Source organism: Mauremys reevesii, linkage group 2, assembly GCF_016161935.1.
Source record: "Mauremys reevesii isolate NIE-2019 linkage group 2, ASM1616193v1, whole genome shotgun sequence".
NCBI classification, from domain to species: Eukaryota; Metazoa; Chordata; order Testudines; family Geoemydidae; genus Mauremys; species Mauremys reevesii.
In genome coordinates this window covers 214,602,336-214,625,813 of record NC_052624.1, presented here as the reverse complement: position 1 = coordinate 214,625,813, position 23,478 = coordinate 214,602,336, and the positions used below count along the sequence as shown (strand labels likewise).

Sequence of the window (23,478 nt, the reverse complement as noted above, 5' to 3'; positions counted from 1 at the left end):
TCTCTATGAACAGTATATAGACAAATAATTAGTTGTAAACAATTCATTATAAATATCTCATAGTCAAAATTTGACCTGGATTGGTTAGTGTTGATTTGGCACAGAGGTCACGTGGTTCTGTATTGATTTCCTAACTAGATTAATTTATTAAGTAAGAGTAAGGCCACTCATTTACATATTCAGAATTTGTATTCCACAAACGTTCTCTAACTCTTGCATAATAGGCACTGTTTCTACATAATATGCCGGGCAACTCATTTGCAGAAATAAAAAAAATGCAAAAGGGGCACAAATGTAGGGGCTTTTTTTACTTGCAGAAAAATGCTTAAGGTATTTACCTAGGTCTAGTTATCAATGTTTGGTTATGATGTTTAAAAGGGCAGTGTTTGGTTAGGTACGTACTCCCTCTCGATCTCATGTGTGGCCATCCATATGGGAGAACCTTCTCTATTGAAGGAAAAATAATATTTTCCAAACCACATGTACCATTTTCTTCCAGCAGCATAATGCTAAATTCATCTTTTCCTGGTTGAAAAACCCTTTAGTTTAGCAACTATTTCCTTGTTCATGCCACCTCATCATCCTGTCGCTTTGCCCATATTTATTTGTTTGTCTGTACAGGCGTTTCTTTGGCACTCATCATGGTAGTATCTGAGCAGCCAACATACATTAATGAATTCATCCTCCTGTGAGCTAAAGAAGTGTTATTAACTCCATCTCATAGATAGGGGAATAGAGGCACACAGGGATTATATGACTTGCCAGGTTCACAAAAGGTCTATGGCAGAACCAGGAGCAGAATCTAGGTCTCCTGATCCCCATCCAGTGTAGCACCTTAACCACAACACCTTTCTTTTGCTGGAATGTTATATTGTTACAGCTGTTCTTTATACGGAAGGCATGCTTTTGAGACCTTTAACTTCTATAAATAGGCTCATTATTATTAATTTTCTTTATATACTATAAACCATAACCAGTGGCGGATTAACAAATTTGCCGCCCCTAGGCCCTCAAAAAAATTGCGCCCCCCCCCGCCCCCGCACCAGCTCACCTCCGCTCCCCCAGGGTAAGCCTGGGAGGGAGGGGGGAGAAGGGGAGTTGTGCTGCACTCGGGGGATGGCAGTGGTGGAGTGATGGTGAGCTGGGGCAGGGAGCGGTTCCCTGGACCCACCCCCACCCCAAGAGTTACTTCCCGCACCCACGGGCCCCAGCTCACCTCTGCTCCACCTCCTCCGATCGTGCCGCTACTCACTTCTCCTTCCCTCCCAGCGCTTTCGCGCGGCAAGCTTGGGAAGGAGGTGGAAGGAGGGAAGCGCGTCACGCCTGAGGAAGGAGGCAGGCTGGAGATTTGGGGAAGGGGAGGAGTTGGGGAGGGGTCGCGAGCAAAATTTGCCACCCCTGCAAATTTGCCGCCCTAGGCCTAGGCTTTGTTGGCCTAGGCGATAATACGCTGCTGTCCATAACGCCCTCAAGCAGGCGAGGGTCTCACTGTGCTAGACATTTTACAGATATATTGTAAAGACAGTCCTTGCCCCAAACAGTCTTAAAGACATGATACAACAGGTGGGTGAAACACGAGGTGAGGAGGTCAGGTAACAATGACACAGGCAAATTATTGCCTAGACTGCCTCTGTGTGCAATGCAATTCATAGATGTCACTAAACTAATGAGTTGCAGTAATCTCCCTTAGTTGCTTCCTATTCTTCATCTTTCACTTTGCTTCCTACCCTTGTGAAAGAGAAAGTATCTTATAGTGTTACATGAAGCTAAGAAATAGTTATTTTCAAGTCCCATTGGCAGAAATTCAGTCATATGCATCCGAAGAAGTGGGTATTCACCCACGAAAGCTCATGCTGCAAAACGTCTGTTAGTCTATAAGGTGCCACAGGATTCTTTGTTGCTTTTACAGATCCAGACTAACACGGCTACCCCTCTGATACTAGTCATATCTCACATCTTCAAAATCTTCTTTCCAGATTATTATGAATTTACAAAACTAGTATGCATCAAACCCTTGACGAAATCAAGATGTTATTATGACCCACTGGTCATTGTGGATTGTGTTCCCCCTCTGTGCCCAAACCACAGAAGATTGGAATCTTTTTTTCAGCTCTTAACAAAGTAGCTTGACTCTTTAGCACAAGCTGTAGAGACTCATGCTTTCAACTCTGGACATCTTCAGGTCAAACCTCACTATCAGCCGAGATATCAGCTGCAATGTTATTTTACTCCACTGATTCTATTGTGCTTATAGTAGACAACAGTTCACAGAAAAATAGCAACTAATGTTATAAGGTTCTTCTCAATAGGAAATAACTTTTCTATTGCAGATGAGACAAACAGTTATAGTGCATCTAACAAAAGTTATTTTCATGGGCTAATTAATAAGGCTGTCGATCAACAAGTCAGTAAACTTCAATGTACAGCAGATTCTCTTGCTCAGAATCCCAAAATCTGTTTCAAAACTCAAGTTTTCCAGTCTCTGAAAATATTATTTAACTTATATTGATATGCTGAGTTGATGCCTTCTATGTTCACTGTATACAATAGTCCAGCTTCAGGAAATACAGTAAATAAATGGTTTAGTAGTGACTGAGTTTGATCTGACTCTGAAAAGCAATCTCTTCCTCTATTTCCGTGAAGCACCAAGAGCACTATTTTATAATTTTTTTTTTTTATAAAATCAGAAAATAATATTCTGTTCTGCAGCATTTGATAAGAAAATTAAACATACTTCTCCCCCCAGCTTCCTTGCTGTTATGAGGCTTTCATTTATAAATATTGTAAAAGACTATGATTAGGGTTGCCAACTTTCTGATGAAACCCAGACAGCCTTGCCCCATCCCCTACCCCTGAGGTCCTGCCCATTCCCCTGAGGCCCCGCCCTTGGCTCACTCTTCTCCCCACTCCGTCACTCACTCTCCAAACCTCCCCCACTCACTCCCCCCCTCCCCTGACTCACCTGCTGCCCGGAGCAGGGGAGAGGGGTCAGTCCCCGTAGTGAGGGGCCAAGGCTGGGGCAATTGGGGCATGGCAGGGCAGAAAGGGGGGGACAGGATCCCCCCCCCCGCCCTGGGTGGCAACACCTACCTCTTAGAGACTGGTCCAGAAACCAGCCACTTCTCTCTGTTAGGCATCAGCAGCTGAGCAGAGAGCAGCTCCTCCATGTGACTCCAGATGCTGCTCTTCCCACCCCCCAGTGGTGGAGGCTGGACAGCAATCACCCTCCTATGTCCAAGCTGATCAAACAGAAAGGACCCTAAACAGAATCACCTGCAAGAGCCCAAACCAAACCAGCTTTCCCCAGCTGCGGGAGAAAGGATTGATTCCCAAACACAGTGCCCAGGAGTGTCTGCCTTTCTCCAGTCCAACCCCATTCCCTCCTGAGCTGCAGACCTCACATGCAACCCTCCATCCTACCCCTTCCAGGCAGAGCTGGAGGTCACAGCCAAATACAGCTAGCTGAACTTCCCCCCGCTTAAGCCACACAATATTTGCACCCAGAGCTCTGCACTATTTATTGGCCCCCAGCAAGATGGACCCTGTAATGTTCATTAGCCCCTTACGAACACCCCAGAATACACAACCCCCAAAGGGCCAAAGGACTTTTCATCCAAAAGCCCTGCAATATCCAGACCTCCCCACACCTTTCTTATTCTCTTCCCAAAACAATCACGCCCCAATGCCCCACAGTAGTGACTGCCATCCAACAAACAGCTTGCAATGCCAACCTCCCGAAACCCTGCTGTGAATCCCTGCCACAAGCCCCTCGTTACCCCCCAAAAAGTGCCCCCCCAAAAACCCTGTGGCATGTAGTACCCTGCCCCACAATCCCTCCCCATTTGCATGGGGCAGGGAGCTACCACTGGCCACACTGCCTTCTGCTAGGGCAACTTTTACCCTCCTTCCATCCCAGGAGCCCCAGCAGCAGGTGCCAGCTTCTCCTCGCATGAAGCCAAGGGGCAACTTACTAGGGCTGCAGTAATGGCCGCATCTCCTTCCCACCGCGGCAAGGATGCAGTGCAAGGGATGCCCCTGAGGCGCCGGTTCCAGCTTCAGGTGTCCATCAGCCCCACAGCCAATGCAATGGTGATGCGCATCCATGCAGCAGCGGCCACCGCCTCCAGCTCCGGGAAGTCTTTCAGCAACTGAGGGCGGCCCTACTGTGACCAACTGAACAGCTGACCGGACACCTGGCAACCCTAATGTGATATATCTAGTCTATCTCATATGAGTTGGACTGCTATAGTAGAAACTGCAAAGACACCTGGCACCTTCTAATGTTTTGCAGCATATATCTAGTCTATCTCATATGAGTTGGACTGCTATAGTAGAAACTGAGGATTTTAATAATCTCTGTTCTATAGCGATTCTTCTTATTACCAGTACATTTCTGTATCTTGAACTATGCTATATGAAGCGGGTCTTTTGCATGTCAAGTAGCACTGCAGTGGGTCTTGTTTTGAATCATTAACCCTAGAAAGGAACAAATTAATTGCCATATATGCACAAATTTTGCTCATTCTATAATCTGGTCGACGCTACCCAATTAACATTTTGACAAAGGCCCATCTCACAGGCATGGTCTAGGATAGATAAACATAAAGGGAGTCAGCAAGAGTGCTAGTGAGTGAAATCATACACTGAGTATGATCAATCATGGCATAAAGAAATTATGAAGTCCTATGTAATAGGTATGATGCAGGTGAGGGCACAACATTAATTTATACAAAGTGGGACACAGCTCCAGCAGGAGAGATTGAAAGAGACCCACCTTACAATAGCCAATATTGCCTGGTGATTAGGAAACTCACCTAGGATGTGGGAGATGAAGATTCACATTCTTGCTCTGGGTATTCCCACATCCCAGGTGAGCACCCTCAGCACCACCCTATGCAATCAGTTAATCGCTTGGATTCTAGCTGCTCTCTCTCTTTGGCTTTTCGTGAACAATTTTCTAAACATCTTAGATTCATCCCACAGTTGAACAGGGAAAATTTTTGACATCTCTAAACTCTTCATGGGACAAGAAAACTGTTTCCCTCCCACATCTTCCTTTGGGAGGCCAAGGTGTTAGCACCTCTTAAACAAGCAGTTTTCTTATCTTTGCTCAAGAAGCCATCTGAAATGATACCTTGTCGGAAGGGGATGAAAGTTAGATAGGTGCCTGGGTACCTTGTTGAATCAAGGCCTTAGGACGGGTTGAATGATGTTATTTTCCTGCTATATACTAGACAAAAGGAGAAGTGCAATTTTCCACACAGCTGTTCAATTTTTTAAAACCAGCTTTGGTTAAGCAATAATATTCTGTTTTCAGTACAGACTTTCTGTCTTTAAACGAGGAGTGGGCAAACTACGGCCTGCGGGCTGGACTGTCCTGCCCAGCCCCTGAGCTCCTGGCCCCTCCTCTGCTGTCCCCCTCCCCCACAGCCTCAGCTCGCTCCACCGCCGGCGCAGTGCTCTGGGCGTTGGGGCTGTGAGCTCTTGGGGCAGCGGAGCTGCAGAGCCCAGCCTGACCCGGTGCTCTGTGCTGCGTGGGGGTGGTGGAGGTGGCAGCGTGGCCTGGCTCCAGCAGGTCGGTGTGGCTGTAGTGCCGCCAGCCACCGGTGCTCCAGGCAGCGCGGTAAGGCGGCAGGGAGCGGGGGGGTTGGATAGAGGGCAGGGGAGTTTGGGGTGGTGGTCAGGGGGCAGGAGTGTGGATGGCGGTCAGGGGGGAAACAGGGGTTGAATGGGGGCAGGGGTCCTGGGGGGGGGCAGTCAGGAAGGGAGGGTTGGATGGAGCGGCAGGGGGCAGTCAGGAGCAGCGGTTCTGGGGGAAGTCAGGGGACAGGGAGAAGGGGTGGTTGGATGGAGCATGGGTCCCAGGGGGGCAATCAGGAATGAGAGGAGAGGTTGGATGGGGCAGAGGTCCCAGATGGGCTGTCAGGGAACAGGGTGGTTGGATGGGGCAGGAGTCCTGGAGGGGGCAGATAGGAGGTGGGGGCTGGGCCATGACCCTTCCCCTAACTGGCCCTTCATACAGTTTACAAAACCCGATGTGGCCCTCAGGCCAAAAAGTTTGCCCGCCCCTGTTTTAAACCCATTATTTACATATTTCTTCTTTGTAAGTTGATTAAACCCTTACCCAGGCACCCATCAACTGCTGTTACTTGGGACACTCTGGTTTAAATCGTCCTCTGCAAACTGTAAACCATTATTTCTTTCTATGACTTAGTAATACCAGAAATATTGATTTATGAAAAGGAAGCTACCCTCCAACATCTAGCCTATAGTTATTTTAAATATATCTTGAAAGCTGCAGCCAATACCCACGCACAGTCTATGGTAATGTAAGATGAATTAATGTGAAATCGTCTTTTCCCCTCTCCTTCCTTCTCACCCCCATAAATAGACACAGTGGGTCAAATTCAACTCTGGTGAAAGTGAGTGCCACTGTGCTGACTGCAGCAGAGTCATATCTGTGCGTACTTCAGAGATGAATTTGATCTGGTGAGTAGGAGGTTAAGAGAGATGTTAAGTGCTGTGTAAAACCATATTTGCAAAGTCACCAACTTCAGCAATCCTTGAAGTTAATAACTAGAATCCAGAAGGGCCGTTTCAGAACCTTTCCCCCCTTAATGGATTTATTGGTGCCTTATGAATGACTTGTTCCATTTCTTTTAATGAAGTAGGCCTCTAATAGGTCTCTCTCAGCTTTACATTCCAGCACTAATCTTTGGCAATATAATAAAACTGTTCAGTGCTCTTTCCTGAGGCTAGGTATAATTGCATGGCACTTACAGTACTTGTTTGTACTTTATCTAGATGAGCTACTTACAGTGTAGGAGAAAAAAAGCTGTTACTAAACTCATATCAAATGTGTGCCTCAGCAATTGTGTCTCTTCAACAGCTTGTCTTGTTCAACTTCTAAATTAAAAAAAATCCATGTCTTGAGTCATACATTTAGTAAAATGTTTTCTTCATTTTTAAGAAAGAATGTGATCACAGACTGTTCATTAATTTCCTTTTTGGGAGTTCCCTAAACACAGGATAGGCTTTTCAAAAGCACACAGCACTGGTATAATTCTCTCATTGAAGTTTTGCCGTAAACTTCAGTGGGAGCAGCAGTGGGCTAAGTCTGAGCCTGTTTGAAAAACTGACCCTTAAAGTCTGAAAAACAAATCATCCTCATAAAAAAAATCAACACAACACCAAAAAGAAATGGAAACAGTTTCCTGGTCAGACACTTGAGAAGAGTCCAAATATACCAATATCAAAACTAATAGACACTACAAAACCAGCACCTTAACAAAGGCTAACACAATTCTCATACTTCAGGCTTGTTTGTCTGTGCCAGTTTTTAAACATTAGGGTGAAAGCCTGTCCCCAGTGAAGTCAATGGGAGTTCTGCCCTTGATTTCAATGGGGCCAGTATTTCACCCTTCAGCTACCATTTGTTTAGTCAATGTGTTTGAAAACTCTATTTTTTAAATATAAAAGTATCATCAACATTAATATTAGTCTATGCCTCTCCCATATCTGGTTTGCTGTTCTACTGCCTTTGACTTGGGCAGCAAAAAGGACATTTTATAGGGAAGCCCATAATATAACTCTAGTGATAAGATGGTAGAGGGTCCTGAAGAGAAGCATCACGTAGTTTATAATCTCTTTCCTTGAGACAGAGCATGTTGACTCCTGCTTTCACTCGGGGCTCTTCCTTGGCAGTGCAGTGCCACAAGGCAGGCTGGAGCATTGCACATATAATTAAATTCCTACAGAGCTAAAAGGATTTCTTAGCTTTCCTTGTGCTGGTACAATTAAACCCACATTCATTTATAATAAGCCAGCAGCGACAGAACTAGGTTGGGGAGGGTTTACGCATTTCAATACTGGTTCTAGTTTTTGGTACACAAAGATCTGATGCCTATTTTACTGTAGGACAACAACTAGTTTCATCTCCTTTGTAAATCATAAACAACCTCTAAAGAAACTGTGTGAATACTATGCAAGAAAATATATGGCTAAACAACTAAAATTAGTTTAGTTTTATTAAACTCATGCACCTATTGTGAAATCAGCTGAAATCTTCTTTTATTACAATAAAAACCTGGCAACTGATTCATTAGACCACTGAGTTTTCAACCAGTTTGTTTGTTTGACATGGGACTATGTGGCTTAAAATCATTTTGTATCATTGTCCCCTTACTGATTGGTAGATTTTGGTATCCAAAACTATCAAATGGCTAGCCATGGACTGAGAGAAGTTCAAATAACACAGTGAGCTAAAAATAGCTAAAAATATTGCTTTTCTCTAAATTGAGAATTGTATGAACATATGACAAAAAAAGACAGCACATGGGGCACAAATACAGTAGGATAAACACTCAGACATGACACTTCAGAAAGCACCAAGAGTATCACCCAGTATAACAGAGGCAAGTAGCTAGAGTTAACTAAGAAATCATTATGGCATGAGAGAGTCCATAATTACATGCGGGGACATATTTAATATTAAGGAATGTAACTCTATTGTATGTAGAAGTTTTCAGGGTGCAGAGTTTTCTTGGAAAAGCAAGAGATGAAACAGAGAAGAAATTTTTTTTCTATCCCATGCCTTCTAAATTATTTCAATGTTTGCTGAAGAGCACAAGTGGCTGTGATTTAGGGGACTTCAGCTTAGGTTCTCCCAGCATAAGAGAACTGGAGAAGTAAACTCTTCTTAATGTCCACCACATATAATACAGAAGGTTAATGTAAGCTCTTCTGTTACAAAGCTATCCATAATGGGGTGTATGGGCCCTTTAAGAATAAAGGGGGCCAGAAGATCCCGTTCCAGGTGTTGGAATGAACAAAGGCCAGAAAATGGCCTGGTAGCAGAAGAGAGGAAGTGATCCTGGGGAATTAGGAGTTGGATGAGGGATGCACAAACCCCAAGACACTGTTCCTTTAAAGGCCTGGGATCAGGAGCCCTATAACATGGTGGTGGGGGGCAGAGCTTCCCTCTCTTCCAGCCAATTGGAAGGAGCTCTCTGGAGGAGCGCAATACACAGATTGCCTTCTCCTTAGAACAGAGGAGACATGGAAGGAGATGGAAGGCAGGGCCAGAGGGCTGAACTCCAGCCAGGAAGAGCTGGGACTGGCGGCTTTGGATGGACCAGAGCGTCAGAGGAAGAACTCTGAGTATGGCAGAAGAGCCACAGCTAAGTATGAACTGTTGACCTATGATTCTGGACTTCATGTTGAGGATTGTTTGGATTATTTTGTGATTAAGGATGCCGAGTGAGGACTGTGTGAACTTTATTTGATATTAAACCTGCCCCAGACAGGGATGCTGTGAGCCACCACAGAGACTGTGTGGAGAGCTGAAGGGGGCTGCAAGAGGGGTAGGATGCCTGTAAAACAAACTCCTGGCCATGAGGAGATGCTCAGGTTGTGGCCACCCTGCTACGCTTTCTTGACGCAAATCTGTTCGGTCTTTGCCTCACAGCAAATCCAGGCCCTTAAGCAACTGAATTAGCCATTGGATTACCATACCTCTTGCTATATATCAGTCTGGTTCATTAGCTTTTCGTGATTAATGAATAGCTGAAAATTTAGTCCGGCAGTGAAAAACTGAAATAATGAATAATCCAAGAGCAAAAAACACCTTATTTCAACAGGTACAGGATGACGGCACACAAAGGCAAATGCTAACTAAAAGGATGGAACATTAGATGCTCCCCACTGGGTAGTTTATGCTCCCAAATAAAAAAGGCTTAATACACTGAATTACTTTTAACCTAATTAAAATCTGACATTTTATTATGCAATATTATTTTTACAAGCGCATACAGGGAAAAAATGTTACACAGTATAATTAGGCAGAAAATGGACTTGTACGAAAAGCCAGAATGCAAAACTAATGTCTGAAATATTACGTGCAAAGCTAATGCCTGGTTTGCTAGTAAATGGACAAAATAATAATAATAATAATAATAAATAAATAAAGCACTGCTCTGTACTGATTCACTGCTCCAACTCCTTGAAAATACACACACTGCTACCAGCACACCTCGGGTTGTGCTAAATAACTACAATTACTGCAGTAAATACAAAATATGCTGGGAACATTTTCAGTAAAACAGCTTTTAGGCTGTAAAGATCTCTGCTACAGAGCATAAACATTTCATCTTGTAGAAATATGTTCTCATGCCCTCATCCTTGCTTGCAGAAATGTAGCTGGATAAATATCCGTGTCCTGGATTTACCTTTCAGATGGTAGGGAGGGGGAGAATGAGGGAAGCCCATGAGAAAAGCAGCTGTAAAGTGGCAGTTATTTTTGAAAAATGTCTGATGCTCTTCAGAAACCCCAAAGAGCTGTTCTTCTTCATGTAAAGTACATAAGATTCTGGTTAGGAACATTATTCTAGGGGCAGATCAGTGTAAAACAAGAGCACAAACACTCACATGCTAGTATTGTGTCCAGTTTGGGCCCCACACTACAAAAAGGCTGTGGAAAAATTGGAAAGAATCCAGCAGAGAGCAACAAAAATGATTAGGGGGCTGGAGCACATGACTTATGAGGAGAGGCTGAGGGAATTAGGATTGTTTAGTCTGCAGAAGAGAAGAATGAGGGGGGGATTTGATAGCTGCTTTCAACTACCTGAAAGGGGGTTCCAAAGAGGATGATGGATCTAGACTGTTCTCAGTGGTACCAGATGACAGAACAAGGAGTAATGGTCTCAAGTTGCAGTGAGGGAGGTTTAGGTTGGATATTAGGAAAAACTTTTTCATTAGGAGGGTGGTGAAGCACTGGAATGGGTTACCTAGGGAGATGGTGTAATCTCCTTCCTTAGAGGTTTTTAAGATCAGGCTTGACAAAGCCCTGGCTGGGATGATTTAGTTGGGTTTGGTCCTGCTTTGAGCAGGGGGTTGGACAAGATGACCTCCTGAGGTCCTTTCCAACCCTGATAGTCTATGATTGTTCTAGAATGCACAAAATGTGTTTCCTAATTTTTGTGGAAAAGTCACATTTGTAGCATCAACGTCCTGTTTCATAAAGCATCAAAACAACACAAATACAATGCACATAACAGACATGCATGGTCAGTATAGGTCTTTTGTCATGCTCAGCACAAAGAATATCTACCTCAAAATATTTCAAAACCCTCCTCTCTATACAAAGATTATAGCTACACATTTTCCTTTTTACTTCTGCTCAGCTGTCCATTACACTGCATACAAGTTATGTACTGCAGTACAAAAACTATGTTTTTTATATAAATGCAAACTTAAAGCAATGAAAGAAGATAAACATACCATGCTGTATCTCCTTCAGTACTGAGACAAATTAACAATCAGATTCTGATACCTTGAGTGGTGCTGAGAACTACCTTGCTCTCTGAGACTTCAGTGGGAATATTCACGGAGCAAGGCACTGCTCAACATAAATGAATAAGGATTATGGATCTGGCCCAATAAAAACAGGTAAAGTGGCATCCCATTGTGCACTGATGTTGGAGGCCATATGAACTGTTTCTACTATGTTGTGTTTTGCCTGTGTATGGGCTGAGGGACACATTCAAACCTTTGCACAGCTGCTCATGGCCAGGTAACAGTCCCTGTAATTTTAGGAGTGTAGGGACTGCTTGTTCCTGCTTCTTCTGCAAACATCCAGCATGCAGAATGCCTATCGTAAGATGTGCTTGAAGCAAAATCATCTTTGGTGCCAACAGGTGCAACTGCACTAAATGCTGCAGTCCAGCACTTTAAAAAGGTATCCATTTCTAGTCTGTCATATTTTTAATGTACTTTGTATTCTATTTGCTGATTTATTTTATTTTATTTTCATAAGTAGGAGTCTGTCAAACCCCTTCCACAAAATCAGTTTTGGAAATGCGAATTCTAATCTAGGAGCCTATGTCCTTAGAGGTCTGACCCTTTCCGGGACCCCTGCCATAACATCAGCAGCTGATTAGACTCTGAGGCTTTTACCAAATACTACAATAATTCTTTGGAGGTTTGGTGAAAAGGATCTGGAAGAGGAATGCTTGCCTCCTTCATTAGTGCAACACAGAGAGCTCTCAGTCCTCATTTTCTGCATTGTCCTTGAAGACCTCTTGCACTAAGCTTTAAAACCAGGAAGGAAATCAGTCACAGTTTTCCACAATGCTAAGCTCTCCAAGGACTCTCCAGGTCACTTTCAAATTAGCTAGGCTGCATGCTGTCACCCACAGCTTGAGTGAGGAGTGGTAACACTTTCCCAAGCTCCATCTACCAACTAAACTAAACCCATTTGGGGACAACAAAATGGGATGCCATTGACAGTGGTTTGTGCAGATGTTAGAAGTAGGACCACATTCTCGGCTGGGCTCCTCAGGTTTGGTTCCCCACTTAAAGGAGTTGGGATTAACCCAGGCATGTACCTTGGACTTAGCAACCAGACTCACATGACATCAAAATCTCAGCATTCGTTGTGGACTTTTTTTTTAAAGTTTTCAGGTTTGCAAAAATCCTGACAGCATAACTCTGAAAACATGGTATCTGCCTGAGTCTGCGTGGGAGAGGAAGGACAATTACAAGAGGATGGTCGAGCTATTAGTAGTGAAGATGCTACTTCCAGGCAGCAGCCCAAAGTTACACGCTGTTTTGCCAAGGCTGGGTGTCTAGACATCAAAGGGACACCAAACAATTAAAGACTCTCTGGAAAGAGAGAGGGGAGGGGGAGTTGTCAGTGAGCTAATCCTGGGGAGAACAGACTGATAGGGACACAGACAGGTCCTGTGGGATGTCTGAAGCAGTTGGGCCCTTCCCAAACTTCCAGGGGATGTTAGGATTTAAGGAAGCTAGACATAAAGATAGAGTGTTTATTGCGTTAAGCTCTTTCCCCCTGAAATGCTTTGTTTTTATGTGAACAATATTTTGCTTTAAGAAGGCTTTAAGATACCACTGATCCTAGCTCCCAGAGGGAACAGAACTGCAGGTACTGATCCTAAGTCAGACCTGCTGAGTTAATCACAATTAGTACTGGGTAACTGCAACCCCAAACCCAGTCTCAGAGCACGAGAATCGCGATTCTACCCAGAGAGAAATGACTGCTTGAGGCCTGAGACCTGACAGGAAGCACTCTGAGACCAGGTGGGGTCAGAAGTGCAATCAGCCCAGTAACTAACTGATGCTGCCATATCATTTCAGGCTCTCTGCAAACACAGGCAGACAGCATATTGGTTTATGCTCAGATCACATTCTGAAGGTTCTCTCCAAAACTTAGAGATTTAAAAGAAAACAAAACAAAACTGAGATTGTGGAGAAGAATTCAGCCTTAGAAAAATGTTGGGTCAGTGACCTGGCACAACCCAACCCAGTTTGTGCCATGCTGACAGATGGAATATATCTGGTCCAACCACTTGAGTAAGATGGGTGTCCTGTACAACAATGACATGCCACTTCTGGGAAGACTTGCTGAAGTTGCCTTTCTTTGAAGGAACCCCCTCCGCCCCCCGGCAAGAGTTTTTCCTTGCCATTGTAAGAAAGCCTGGACTCAGCAGGAGTCCTAATGGGAATAGCTACTTACAACTGTGTATTTTCTCTGTGATGAAGTGGGCAGAGAACATATGAGAGGTACATTGACTAGAGCACCAGCCCCATCCAGTTCTCCCATAGTTTCTTCTGTTGCCTTTCTCTGCTTCCTCTCCCCTGATGCCTCCCATGTCACCTCTCTTGATTTCCCTCTTATAGTCTTCATATCATATCAGTGCTATGCTGCAGTCTGCTGCAGACCAACTAAATGAAAGTAAGACAGTTCTTTCATCGGTTTCACTTTGTAGCCCACAGTGTAGAGTCATAACAAAGGGACGGAGCAGAACACACAGCTGGACTCCTGGACACTAGGCTCTGATCACTTCCTTTGTGCTGAATGTGCACTGCAAACTTCAAGGTGCAACAGACCAGAGTTGTGTAACTTTTACTTTGCAGCTACAGTGAACAGACTGTAAGACACCGATGGGGAAACAAGGCACAGGGGCAGGCTTGTAGGAGGCCTAAGCAGATTGCTGGGAGGGAGAAACTGTATGACATGGGTCTATCCCATTAGACACTTTTCATCTGCTATTATGGGGAATTCTGTCAGATAGTTTTTAGGAGTGGTCTTATTTAAATGAGCCCTGCACTCTTTGCGAGGGGTTTATATTACATCAATAGGGCTCATCCCTGACAGCAAAACTTCTGGAGCCATCAGGTGCATAGGCTTCCAATTGCTAAAATGAAGCATCTCCTCTAGCATGGGGGCAGTGAGAAACTGAATCTATTGCCCAATGAGCATGACACTTACGTGAGATGTGAGAGATGAGGGTTCAAGTCCCTACTTAATTATACAAAGTGGAACAGCTCTGAGAGGAGAGAAACTCACCCCAGAATAGCCTGATGGGTAGGGCACTGATCTGTGATATGGAAGACTAGCATTTAAGTCCTTGCTTTCAATAAGGCAGAGCAAGGATTGGTTCTCCCATGTCTCCTGCAGCTCAGGTGAATGTAATAACCACTGGGATACTGACTATAATAGTATCTGTCTCTCTCTTGAACAGTTTTGAAAGATCTCAGTTTTGTCCTGGTGCAGAATGAAGACTTTTTAAAAAATCCTCATGTGGTGGGAAAAGCCGCTTCAGCTCTGCTCCAGTGGAGCCCCTTTTGATTTCTGCAGAAGCAGTAGTTCTTCATGACAGTTTTTTCCAGGGTCCAAAGCCACCTATCAGAAGCAAGAGTTACATGAACGTTCCCTCTCAATACAGAGGCAGTGAAGGAGTCACAAGAGACAAGGGTGGGGTAGATCATATTCCACAGTAGCAGCAGCACTGGAACTCTTTCAAGCAGGCCATTCCTGATGGAATCAATCTGCCTGGGAAGGTTTTAAATGGAAGTTATCACTCTCCCAGGGCTATATATAACCTCTGACATTAATAAGGGAACACTGTCAAGATAATGAGAGCTAAAAAAAAGAAATGATCTCCCTTAAAAATTTATTTCCAGCGTAGGTCTTAAATTCAAGATTACTCCAATGTACTTTTTGAAACTGACGCTGGCTATGAATAAAAGTGATCAGGGTCAAGACTGAGAAGCAGAAACACACACCAAAAATTTCCTGTTTTCTGAACGATCCTTTCATAAACATCAGCTATTAGAAACACAAACCAAGGGGTCCTACTATTTTGGAGAGGAACTAGAAAGCTTTTTTTTTTTTTTAAATGTAGGATTGAAAAAAATCAGTAACTCTAATGTACAGACATAAAAATTACAAATCAATAGAGTGTCAAACAAAATAGTTGGAAAATCAGGCCCTGGTTTACCTCTGGCAAGTGCAAAATTCTGGTTTTTGCACTTCCTAGCAAGAGTTAATTACATTAACTGAACATTTAAACTGTGCAGGTAATTCAGTTCCCTGAACTGTTTTACACTAAGTATGAAATATGACATATACAGTTAGAGGAGCAATACTGACCACCAAAACCAGTGTTTCCTGAGTAAAAGACCCTTCAGTTCACCTTTTAAATCCTAGCATCAAAGGGAGGGGGAAAAAAAACAAAAAAACAAACCAGATCTGGGTAATTCATTTGCCAGGATCGTAAATGTACCATGATCACATCATGTGAGTCGTTCTCTTGCCAGCTCAGTTTTGTGACATTGCAAAAAATTAAAAATGTACACGATTTTTGCTCTCAAGTGTCCAGAGAAAAGAATTCTCGTCAGTTACAATTTGCCTGTTGGCTAACTGGAAAGGGGTCAGTAAGGACAGAGAACACACCCACATCAAACTCAATGCTTCTCACACTTACCCAGGTCATGGATTGTCACACTAGCTGCCCAGAGATTTTTTTCTTCTTCCTACTCTCACAGGAATATTTTACATTATAAAATGTCTCTTCCAACAAGGGGACGTGCTTTTAGTCATGTCAGTCACAACCTTTTACTAAAAGATTAAATGCTATTCCACACACACACACACACTGCACTGATTCTGCACACACAAATGCTTCTAATGGCTACAAAGGTAGACAACTCTCTTCCCCACACCCACCTTTCTCCTGCTCTTTTCCTCACACATTCTGAACAGACAGAGATCACGAGTGTGCACACTGAATTATATGCTGGGGCGCAAAGCATCTTTTGTTTTGTATTTGTTTCCCCAGTCCTGCAAACACTGGTTTCAAACTAGAGGAACACCTGAAATTAAAGTACCGGTATATAAAACAATTCTTTGAAGTACTTTTTAAAGCCTTCCAGCGGCAATCACTAAAAATAGTAATGTCAGCACTTATCTAAATGTCCTAGGATTCCAGAGAGGACTTGCCAACATCTGTAAGACTTTCCTAGCAGAGAAGATAACAACTCCCCTTCTGCAAAGACACACAGGTAGTTTTGCACATGTCAATAATCCTATTGACTTGAGTGGGACTATTCATATGGGCAACTTTAAGCACATGCATCAGTTTTTGCAGGATGGGGACAATGGTCAGATCCAGATATTTATAATCAGAGTATCTGTAGATTTAGAAACAAAGGAAAGCTGAACATTCAGCCTGCAGAGCATGTCCTTGAGATAGAAAAATTTCCCTGGTCATGGCACCAACTTTCCCCACAGTAAACTGGAGCATTTTCTTGCTACTCCAAATATGTAGTTGTGTTCCAAGGTAAATGTTTGCTTTTTAAGGTCGCTCATGATAGATAACTTTGTTTGCAGGATCTGGGCCACTTATGCATGGGATAACTTACGTCAGGGAAGTAAAGTCCACATGCATTTGCAGAATGTAGACCACAGTAATCTATAGTATGATCTTAAATAGGGAACAGTTACTTTGACTCAATTACATTCCCTGTGTACAGAAAACTTATTGTAGAAAACTTGGCACCATGGTACAGTTTCCTTTTCACAGTCACCCTCTGTAAAATGTAGTGTTCAGCTTTCCTTTGTTTCCAGTTCAACAGGCTACCTCACACTATAAATACCTGAAACAGAATAAGTTCCTGATCCTGCAAACTTCCCTATAACGGTAGACTTCTGCCTGCATGGAGAAATTTGCAGAAATGGGGTTTGTGAAATTGTGCAACACCAGCTTCCATTTTAAATTGGAGACACATTTGTTCTCAATCTAACCATAGCTTGTTATTTGCTTAGCTGAAAGCAGACATTTTCTCTCTCATTGTTATGCCTGATGCATTGTTCTAAGCTGCTTTAACAATATATTTTACATATGCAACTTGCATACCATTTTGTGTGAAATTGTCACACACAGAATTTGAAAGTATCAATGAAAATGTCTGCATTTTCTACTTGTAGACTGGGAAATGAAACCTTTTGAAGATGAACTGAAAAATCAATGTGAAGGAGGTTTTATTTGCAGTAGTGTCAAATGAAATCTCTTTGGAATGAAAAATATTGGCTGATGCATACAAGCATAATACTTGTCCTTCGGTGATTAATGTTTCTCTGCCACTGGCATAACATCTTTCATAAAGACCATGAATTTAAGTAGCTCTTTCTTTAATACAGTACATTTATAACCAACAAGGAAGAGGGGTGTCTGAGAGAGAGAAAAAAAATCAGTTTGTCCAGTTATACGACTTATACAATGAAATCCTGGCTCCACAGAAATCAGTGGCAAAACTCAAATTGACATCAAATGGGCCAGGATTTCACACTTAATACATTTAACAGTAGCCATAATGGCCAAGATTTTCTAAAGTAGCTACTTATTTGGGCGTCTCCATTTCTGGCTGCTCAACATGAGACATCATTAGGATCCTGCATTTCAGAATGTGCCGAGCATTCATCCTCAGGAAAAAAAAAAAAAGATGAAAATAACCCTTCAAAGTGTCTCAAGTTGGGCACCCAAAATCACTAGCAACTTTTGACAATGTAAGACACTAAGTGTAATGCACACAGCTCCCAGAGAACATACCTGCCGGAAATATATTATGGAGCATTATAGTACTGAAATAGATTGGAATGCTGCGGCACTAAATGGTAGTGCGAAGAGACCATTGTCAAGACAGAACTGATCTATTGCAGCACAAAATTAGTAAAGCAATTAATTAATATAAGCATTTGGAATGACTGTCACTTATATTTTTCAACTGTCTTAATATTTTCAATGAAAAAGGCCAGTGTTGCAAAATGTTCAGCTTCCTGCAACAGCTGTGACACACAATCACTGAAAGGAGATTTCATGCATCGTTGTATCAGCTCATTTTTCTGTATTTCTAGCCACTTCAGATAATTTAGGATTTAAAATTATATGCTGTTTGACAAAGATAGGAAATTAACCTAGTGATGTTGCTGTAATAATTTTAGTCACTCATGCCAGTAAAATTCATCTACTACTTTGCTGTCCAGAATTTTGGTAAGAAAAGTGTATTTAATAAGTGGCAAATAAAGATAAAAAGGAAAAAGCATAGACATAGAAGATGATGCTTCAGGACAGAGAAAAGTTGGAAACGTAAGCTACTTTCATGCAACAAATCATCTTAAAGTATCTTTGAAAAACTGAAAACAAAAACATTGACAGTTATTAAAAATAATTCTTGCCCTGCGAGTAGTTACATATAACAGGAATTCAATTTTTCATCCTCTACAGCAGGAGGGATTTTAAAGGGCCAGGACTCTAATTACCAACATTACACACAGAGTCTTGGGCTTGACAACCTGTTTTATGAGTTATGCCCTCTTCTTTCTAAAGCATGTCAAAGGGATCTTTAATTTTTCACCAGGCCGGTCATGTTAGAAAGGACCATGGTTTAAACATTCCTCACAGCACCTACAAGTCAGACAAACAACTAGTATTCAACTAAAACATCAGAATTTGGAATAAGAACAGGGACTGATGCGACTCATTACACTGTACTACCAACTCTTGCTATAGCACAAGTTTTTATATCTTGGATTGACATTTTACTCAAGATCAGTAGCATCATTAAACAGAATGATATAACGGGAAACATTTCTTATGTGGTACAATAACACTGACTAAAGCATTTCATTTCTATTAGGAATTGTATTTTATACAGGAAATTCAGGTTTAGTGGGTATTAGAAGCATGGGTAGGACATCCATGGATAGACAGAAAATGTAATTTTTGTTCAGATTTCTGAAGGCACTGCATACATTTCCCTTAATCTGTTTACTAGATTACATTATCTTGTTGTGATGCAGAAACAATTTAAAGATATAAACACCTGTGCTGGGGCCAAATGGAGGAAAATCAACTTTAAACTGCTTTTCTTGTAGCTCTTAGATTTGTAGCTGTTCACAACTTTGCTAAGTGATATTCTAAGTTCAGGAACGATTTCCCAGCTTCGACTAATTGTACCAATGGACTGCTGTTTGAGGTCCATTTTGCTCCTAGGTTTTGGACAGAAGAATGGGAAGAAATACAATGTCCTGGTTAAAGTCTGAATTTATATTTGAACTAATCCCTTTGAACCGTGAGGAAGGCTTAAGGAACAGAACACTGTGGATCAGAGAAACATTACTTGTAGCCTGGGAGATCCACCCAGTTCATCCTCTGCCTTCCAGAAAGTATTTCCTACCATTTGAGCACATTTAAATTGCTGGTCTCCTCCTGCACAGTATCTCTGCAGCTGAGATCAACTGAGCCATGTCAGCTGACAGCCCCTGGTTTAACTATGAGGGAGGGCTAGCAGGCAGGATGAGTGGCCTTCAGCTTTAGAATATACTTCTTTGTTGGTCTAACACAGCCCAAGTCTGTTGATCTTCAATATATGCTGCAAGGACCAACTCTTCCTTAGGCTTTTGAAAAGGAGGAAGGTCAGGGAGGTGCGTATATACACACCTAAACCAACATATACCTCCCTGACCTTCCTCCTTTTCAAAAGCCTAAGGAAGAGATAGTCCTTGCAGCATATATTGAAAATCAACAGACTTGGGCAGACAGACCAGCATGGTACAATAAACCAGCAATTTTTACAATACCTTCACTAGAGCACATGCATTTTAAAAATGCAGCTTAAGGGCTCGATTCTCTGTGTCCGCGTTCTGCTCATTGTGGTTTGTGGGGCCATCAGGGAGCCAGTTATGCTTCCCTGACTCTGTGCCAACCCAACCTCAGTGCAAGTTGGAGCAGTCTATAGGACCTTAAACTAGTGGAAGATCAGTGCAATGAAGCTTTGCCACACCCCTGCCCCCTGCATGCTCTCCCTTTTTTTGTTTGGGGGGCGGGGGGGCTGTTGTGGGAGCCAGTTCTATTGAGTTTATACCTGCTAGGAGTTCCTTTTTATCAGGAGAATTATCCACTGGCTATGTACAGTGAGAATCTGGCCCCAAATACATAAGTATTTGATTCTACTTTTAGTGTTAAGTTATTTATGTGATCCACTACTAGGTAGACTATTTCACATTCCAGTAACTAACTGGAGCTTTCCTTCTATGGGTTCTAATCATGGCTACATACTATATTACTTTGCTGGATGGACTATACCATTGGAATAAAATCACTTCACAAAGAAACAAACAATGGTATCTGATGCATCAGGAAAGCTAGGTGTTAAAGAAAGCATGGCCCTCTTTGCAAGTGCAGGATGGTTTGACGCTCTGTAACCCCAACTCAGGCATATTCACTCTGATAACACAAAATAGCCTATGGTTTAAATAGACATGAGTCACTTACCCTCTGTTCTTACACCCTCCCCGCTTTTCCTTCTTAAAAACACTGTAGAAACCTGAGGTTGATGCACTTCAGCATTTCATTAGTGAAGTGAGTTCCACCTATACAGTAATTAGTACAGAATTCCTGGATACTTCAGGAAAACAACTCACAAGTTATGCCCATCAAAAGGAAATTTCCTTCTTTGCGAATGGATTCTTAGGATCAACAACAAATCAGTCTTCGGGCATGGCAAAGCTTTATTTCACACAAATAACTTGAAATCTGCTATATCAGATTCTCATGCATAAGAAAAAACAAATATATATGCATAATTGTTGAAGTCAAATTCATACCTCTGAATAATTACTAACTGGCAAAACAGAAAGGGTAAAAATAATTGCAGCGAGAATATTAATAATCATTATACAGAGCCATAAATTTACACAGTGCAGAAAAAAATTGCCATTAAAGACAAGACAAACATGTGACAAGACACAGCAAAACAGTTCAAGGAAGGGAAAGAGGAGAGATTGTTGGTTGGGAGAATGAGAAAGAAAAAAATTCTTTGAGCAAATATATTTGAAGAAGAGATTTGAAGAGACAGAATTTGGCAGTTAGGAAATGTGAATCTGCTCCAGCAGGCATAGGCAACAGAATGACAGAATGCCCAGAGGCAAGAAAGAGGGGGGGGAAATGAAAGGAACAGTAAGGAGGAGATGGGAGGAGCATAGTGAGAGAGATAAGAGATGTAGGAAAAATATGAAGACTCTTGAAGTTAGTGGGTATACACTTATGGAACACGGACAGGGGACTTGAAGGAATAGCCTCACTTTCAAGGAAATATTATGTAGAGCCTAGAAGGTGAGGATGAGCTAGAATGTACTTACCATGGACATGTAGCAGTGAACAGTTATGAAGAAGGGCTGATGTGTTCAGAGTGACGGGGGTGGAAATTATTTTAACAGCAGAACTTCAGATCGATTGAAGGAACATAAGGGGGGGCATAAAGGAGAAGGTTACAGTAATTGAAGTCTGAGCTGATTATGCACAAGGCTTACACAAGGAGATGCCACAGTAGACAGAAGTGGAAAGGCCAGGGATGGAGAAGTAGCATTGGAAATCATTTGCAGAGAGGTGGAAGTTGAAACTATGGTAGTAGATGAGGTTCTCAAGAAGAAGACAGGGAACAGAGGAGTGAAACCTGAGGGAAGCCTGCAGGTAGCTGGAGAGCAGAGACTGAGAAGTTGATGAAGAATCAGCCAGCAACGGAGGAGAACTCGGAATAAGTAGGGTCAAAGAAGCCAAGAGAGAAGCAGCAGTTAGTAGAAGAGTTCACTAATTTAATTGAATGATGCAGAGTAGAAGGCTGTCATGGTTATCTACAAGAACTAAGACTATGTCTATGCTTGGAATTGCAGGTGTGAGTCCCAGCTTGGGTAGACTAGCTCTCATCAAGTGCATTAGAAATAGTAGTGTAGCTGCAGTAGTATTGGCAGTGGCAGCAGCTGCATGGATCTAGCTGCCCCGAGTACAAACCCTCCTGGAAACCATGAGCATGTACTTGGGGTGGTTAGTCCAGACCATCACTCACTGCTGCTGCCTGTGCTACCATGCTACACTACTATTTCTAGTGCACTACCTCAATGAGAGCTAGCACAAGTATGTCTACTCAAGCTGGGAATCACACCCAAAGCTCCAAGTGTAGCTGTAGGCCTGGAGTCAGGTAGACACTATGTCCACATAAATAAGGTCATTAGAGATTCTAATGAAGTTTAAAATAAGGACTAACAGTTATCACAAACTGGATGATGTGATAGGTGAGCTGAAGCCTGAATCAACACTATCAGAAATATTTACTTAAACATAGTAAATAATACATTAAGTGTATCTCAAATACTTGCACGGTTTCTCTCTTTGCTACAGGAGTAACTGCAAAGAGGAAAAACAATTCAGCCTCAATTCCCTCACATTCTGAGGTATTGCCTCAAAGTCCAATGAAGTCAAACAAATCAGACCCTTATGCTTTTCCAATACGTAGTGGGAATCCTAGATACATAGTGCAACAGGAGGACCCATGTACATCATGTCAATGTATTAATTTATTGAAAATTGCTTAGGCATAAGCATGGTACATACAGAAGGGATCAAGGCACTGAGGAAGACTTATCCAATGTTGGGGTCTATTCTCCCATCAGTATTGGTGTATAACTTGTACTATAGAAGCTGTGTGCAGTATGCCTAGAAAATAAGATGATTTCCTAGATAGGTGACCAAAATCAAACCTGCAGCTAGTTAAAGAGTAGAGGGTAGGCTGGAAAGAAGGGGACTGTAAAGAATTACCCAGTGTCCACGACTGTCTGTTTTTAATGTGCCAATCTTGCATCCGGCAGGTCTAGTTTGTAAGATGTTAATGGGCAGAATTTGCAACATTACTTTACGTGACTAAAAACTTCACCATACCACATGCTGATGTCTGTGGGATGAGTGTGTCCTGGCACAGTCCATTTACGTGTTGGCGGCAATACTACAGTGGGAAAATACCTGGTAAATTCTGAAGAGAGCTTTAAATGCTAAGAAGCAGATGGGGCCTGTCTGGCTACTTGGTAAAGATTAAAAATTACCATGGCTTAAGAGCTCAGCTCTTTAGCGTGTTCCCTATAGTCTGATGATAGAAATCCTGTCAAAAGAACTAATATAAGGGGATAAAGTAGAACTTAAAATATTCCATCTATTAGATATTGCATAAAAGCTTCTATTTGTGTTACTATTTAGGGCAACAACATGTAGTTGAATAGGAAATTACAAAATTTTTATTTAGCCTCAAACATTTTCAAACAAGATAAAACAAGCTCTCTAAAACAATAAA

General features: G+C 42.3%; 1 protein-coding gene across 42 annotated transcripts in view; it reads right to left on the bottom strand.

Moving 5' to 3' along the window:
• Window positions 1-23,478, bottom strand: part of DTNA (dystrobrevin alpha) — a 323,219-nt gene that overhangs the window by 128,164 nt on the left and 171,577 nt on the right. The gene's annotated exons all lie outside the window — the stretch shown is intronic.